The sequence below is a fragment of the Musca vetustissima genome, unplaced genomic scaffold, assembly GCF_032173495.1.
Source record: "Musca vetustissima isolate MV318-11 ecotype Yass unplaced genomic scaffold, APGP_CSIRO_Mvet_v1 utg606027, whole genome shotgun sequence".
Classification (NCBI taxonomy): domain Eukaryota; kingdom Metazoa; phylum Arthropoda; class Insecta; order Diptera; family Muscidae; genus Musca; species Musca vetustissima.
Window position 1 is genome coordinate 3,513 of NW_026887436.1, and position 5,125 is coordinate 8,637.

Here is a 5,125-nt window from a genome sequence, read left to right on the forward strand (position 1 = left end):
GGCAATGCACACCACAAGATCGGGAAAAACTGAGAAAATGAAATGACAAATTACAGACCCTCAGTTTGCTTAATTTTCCAGACTAGGAACTTCAACATACAGCAAATTAAGCAGGGTCTTTTTATCATTAAATTCAAAATTTTCTGGAACAATTTTTGTCATTTAATTCGTAATGGCAAATTACTACAGTTGGATAATTTCCTAAAGCGGTTCGATTTTTTTGGGCTCGCTCGGCAAAAGGAACTAGTTCAATGGATGGGAAGAACTAGATGAACCTTCAAAATAACGTGTAATTTTTGTATGAGGGCTATGTAAAAAATTAATCTATACCGAAACTTTTCGGGAAACATATTTTCCAATATTCATGAAGACGGAATTACAACTACTTCTGTGGGTAAATACCGATAAAACCTCCAAGATTCTGAAATTAAGGTTGTGTTTTTATATGATGGATAGATCCAAACATGGACATGTATTGAATAAAAGATGTTTATCATCCTCCACGAATCTTGAAGACATAATTGAATGTGACATAAATGGGGCGGTTTTGTTTTGTGGGTGGTTCTGTTATGTTGGGCGCCAACCAAAACATGAGCCAATATAAATAATTCGGCTAGGTACCAAATCGGAATCCAAAATATAAAATTACAGCTTATACGGTTTAAAAAACGTACCCAAACTCTGCAAATTACACAATTTTGCGAAGTAATGTTATACGGAGAGTTATTCTTACCTATTTAGAACCCAAAAACCAATTTACATCTGATTAACTTGTAAAATAGTACCCAAAAGCTTCAAAATACTGAAAAGTGGAGTTTAGCCTAATATATGGAGCCAATATTTTAGTTTAGCTCCCTTGGACCGATATTGATACTTTTTGGTTGGAAGATTCGACAAAAATCCGAAGTGGGGGGGGTCTACCACCAAACATGGGGCAATATTTATAATTTTTTGGTAGGGAGATTTTCTACCAAATGAGTATCCAAAGTATCACATTATAATTAATTCTGTCGATAAAATGAAAATCCAAACAATCAAATTAGAACTAATTCGATTACAAAAATATTGACAATATTGATCACATTTATTGGAAAGATTTCCAACACAACGAGATCTTAAAATACTAAATTCCAAACAAATTTGTTGGAAAACGTACCCAAAAACCCCGAATGTATTGGGGCTACACTATCACGTGGACCTATATCTTCCATTTTCAATACTAATCATCCTGGGAGTTGAAGCAATTTATGTTTAACATTTCAGAGCTATATCTTAAATATTGGAAGCTCTATCGCTATTTCAATAAACTTACAGTTGACATGTCTAACTTAGAATTTAAGTCGACATATAATTTAAATCTTGTCAAGAATAGATCTTGAAAGCACCGTTGCAAACAGAATGACAAACTTAATATTTACCCCTACCTTATAGTGGAGGTTATAAAAAAACAACTTCATCCGTGACAATGTTACCCTTGGGAACATTGCCGTGACCAGGATTCGAACCTGGGTTACTACGGCCACAACGTAGGGTCCTAACCACTAGACGATCACGGCTATATGAAGCCTTGTTGGCTGCTAAATTGAAATTCAATTTATACTACTTACTTTTATGAATAACTTGCCAATTATTGCCAAAAAAATTAAATCCACATCCAAAAAAAGTGAACGTAAAATTGCGATTTGTATCATGCAAGTAACCTGTTTGCGAAACATAAATTAGAGTAACATAATATCAATTAAATTATCTTAAAACAAACCACAATAAAGTAAAAAAAGTGGAAGCTGACTATGTGAAACTACAACTAGACAGTTGAGAAGACACTTATTTGGAAAAATCGAAATAAAATTCCACCCAGCTAAGCTTGATACAAAACCCCCTTTTCGGCGAAATAACATATTCCTTCAATATATCAAAAATTAAATTAAAAAAATAAAATATTAATATTTATAAGGACTAGTGCAATTTGTAATTGTAGATATCCTTTGATAATAATACAGATTTTCAATAAATTTTGAAAAAATTAAAAATTAGACAAGACTCAGTCTTTCAAAAAGTTCTGATTATTCCTGTAAAAATTAGAAGATTTTTAATTCTATCCCACTCAGGTGATTTTCAGCTGTTACAAACAAATTCATATTACCTGGTAATGAATTTTATCCCTAGGTAAGCCTGATCTAATGTCAAGACATCAAATTTCATAGCGAACTTTTAATTTACTTTTAGTCATAGAACACATATAATCCCACATAGCCGTGATCGTCTAGTGGTTAGGACCCTACGTTGTGGCCGTAGTAACCCAGGTTCGAATCCTGGTCACGGCAATGTTCCCAAGGGTAACATTGTCACGGGTGGAATTTGTGTTTTTAGAGGATAAATATGTAAGATGACGATTAGAAAGTATATTATATCTATTCTCTCTGTATAAAAAGCTAAGAAAAATTGGAAACATTTAGAATACTACTCCCCATAAATAACATTCGATGGTAAGAAGAGAGGGGTAAAAAGTATTCATTGGTCCCCGATTACTGCTGGATGTGGTAATGAACCAGTAATGGTCCGTGTGATGAATTTTAGAGACAGTAATAATAAATGTAAATCCTATAATACCGAATAGGGAATTTTAGATGTGTTATTTTTGTTTGTCGCTGCAATCGATGGTCAGCCTGATAAACTGTCAGCATGAAATCGACATCAGTGAATAAAACAAAGTGTGCAGAGAGGCCATTCATTCAAATTTTCATTTAACAGATTACAAACTGGAATACAAAAAATTATAGTCAATAATATTTAAATTTCAATATTAATACAAATTGGTCCATCTCTATGGTAAGGAGATTGACAAAAAAACATACGAGTTTCAGGTTGTCCACGGCAAGAAAAGTATTTACTCATGACGCCAATTTTTTTTTGGCTTATTTATTGAACGCTTTTTAGTTTTTGTATCAAACATATAAAAAAACTCCGCAACCTCTCTCCGTGACAAAGCGCACCCCCTAGGGTGAAGCCTTGCCGTGACCAGGATTCGAACCTGGGTTACTACGGCCACAACGTAGGGTCCTAACCACTAGACGATCACGGCTATGAGAAGTGCGAAATCTTAGAAATTTATTTCGAATTTTAAATAACAAATTTTAGCAAACAAAAAGTGAAAGGTAATTAGTAACTGGAATGGGCGTATCCAGTCTAACCAAGTGGTATGTGTAATTATGGTATACAAAATTACTTTCGCTATTTTCAGTTTGTTTGTAATTCCTAGATAAAAATAATTTGAAATGACCAAATTTGCATATTTCACATAGCCGTGATCGTCTAGTGGTTAGGACCCTACGTTGTGGCCGTAGTAACCCAGGTTCGAATCCTGGTCACGGCAATGTTCCCACGAGGTAACATTGTCACGGGTGAAATTTCATGTTTTTTGTATGACTGATTTTCATTTAAATTATACCCTACACACCTGTGTGGTCAGGGTATTATAGCTTTATGCAGCCCAAGAGCTTGTAACGCCGCGAAATATTGGTCCTATGGCCACCTTTAAATATACCGATCGTCATATTTCGATCTGTCAATTAAAATTTGTAAATACGATACAGGCCATAGTTATGAATACAGGCCATAGTTATGAATCAATCGTCACGAAATTTTGCATGTAGGATGGGTTCTGGCCAAAGAAGACTCCTATTGTTAACGATAATAATCCGTTAATATTTGGGGATAAATGGACCAAAAACTTTATTTTTGTCTGTTTTTTTAGACGTTCTAGGGACCACAAATATGACCCGAACATAGCGGAATTTTGCACACAGAAATGATCTGGCCATGGAATAAGCATGAAAGTTTTGGTGAAGATTGGTCAATATTTAGCGGGTCAAATGAACCAGATTTTGTGTGAAAAAATACAAAATTTGTATATTTATTTTCTCCTGGAGGAGATAGACCCCAGATATTGATAGTATATCCAAGAGGAGTGATTGACCTACCAATTATATTCTTGTATGTACTCGGATGTGCGAGTTATAAATAAATATTTAAAGGTGGCTATGTGTTATGACATTGTTTGATATTACTATTACACCCACTAGATGGCGGAAATGTCGCGCTGATCGCTTTGAATTTTAAATTAGGTTCCGGTTATGGCCTAGGACGACGCCTATAATTGTCGATGATTTGATATAACATTTAAAGCGGACTGAACCGAAAACTTTATTTTTGTTAGATTTTCTAGTCGCTATGGAGGTCACAATTATTACATGCCGAACATCACATATTTTCATGGTGAAGAGTATCTTACCAAATACATAGAACTGTTGTTTAGATGATGATCGGTCAATATTCCGGGGGTCGTCAAATCAACCAAAATAGCTTCCGCAGAAACTTAGACTTCATTGGTAATTGTGTAGTATCATATGATTGGCCCCGTCCGACTATATTACTCCGCCCAATGGTTTTTTTTTATCCTGAAGCGGTTCAAACATTTTTCGGTTCACTTTTGCAAAATAGCTCGACCATTTATTTAGAGTTTCATAATTTCCTTTAGTTCAGCATTCATAGATTCCTATTATAATGTTGGTTAGTTCAGAAACGTCTCAGATCTACTACTTATGCGCGCGCATAACCCCATTTGAAATGCTGAATTCTGGGGATATATAAATTGCAATACGTACCCCGGAACGACGTTTAACTTTCCAACTGTCTTATTTCCCATTTTTATTACACAAAGTTGTTGTGGTTCCTTTTTGTGTTATAAAAATCGTCGCAACTCCTCTCCGTGACAAAGTTCATTTCCTATGAGGGAACTTTGCCGTGACCAGGATTCGAACCTGGGTTACTACGGCCACAACGTAGGGTCCTAACCACTAGACGATCACGGCTACGAGAAGCACATAAATGCGTGCGTTTATTTTCTATTTGAAATATAAGGCATATTAACTTTCTCTCACATTTGTAATAAAATAATGAAAACTATGTAATAACGAAATGTCGAAAATTTGAATATGAAAGTATGCAATTTCAATACCCTGTATTGTTAATTACAAAATATTTGTAATAGTTTTAAGACTGGGTGAGGCGTGACTTCACGTAGCCGTGATCGTCTAGTGGTTAGGACCCTACGTTGTGGCCGTAG

General features: G+C 35.0%; 5 non-coding genes across 5 annotated transcripts; 2 read left to right on the forward strand and 3 right to left on the reverse strand.

The window, feature by feature from the left end:
- Positions 1 to 1,484: 1,484 nt before the first annotated feature.
- On the reverse strand, positions 1,485 to 1,556 carry Trnah-gug (transfer RNA histidin (anticodon GUG)). The gene has a single exon. It is a non-coding gene; the product is annotated as a tRNA-His (tRNA).
- A 696-nt stretch (positions 1,557 to 2,252) lies between these two features.
- Trnah-gug (transfer RNA histidin (anticodon GUG)) lies at positions 2,253 to 2,324 on the forward strand. The gene has a single exon. It is a non-coding gene; the product is annotated as a tRNA-His (tRNA).
- A 686-nt stretch (positions 2,325 to 3,010) lies between these two features.
- Positions 3,011 to 3,082, reverse strand: Trnah-gug (transfer RNA histidin (anticodon GUG)). Its single transcript has one exon. It is a non-coding gene; the product is annotated as a tRNA-His (tRNA).
- Positions 3,083 to 3,301: 219 nt separating this feature from the next.
- On the forward strand, positions 3,302 to 3,373 carry Trnah-gug (transfer RNA histidin (anticodon GUG)). The gene has a single exon. It is a non-coding gene; the product is annotated as a tRNA-His (tRNA).
- A 1,426-nt stretch (positions 3,374 to 4,799) lies between these two features.
- On the reverse strand, positions 4,800 to 4,871 carry Trnah-gug (transfer RNA histidin (anticodon GUG)). Its single transcript has one exon. It is a non-coding gene; the product is annotated as a tRNA-His (tRNA).
- Positions 4,872 to 5,125: the final 254 nt, after the last annotated feature.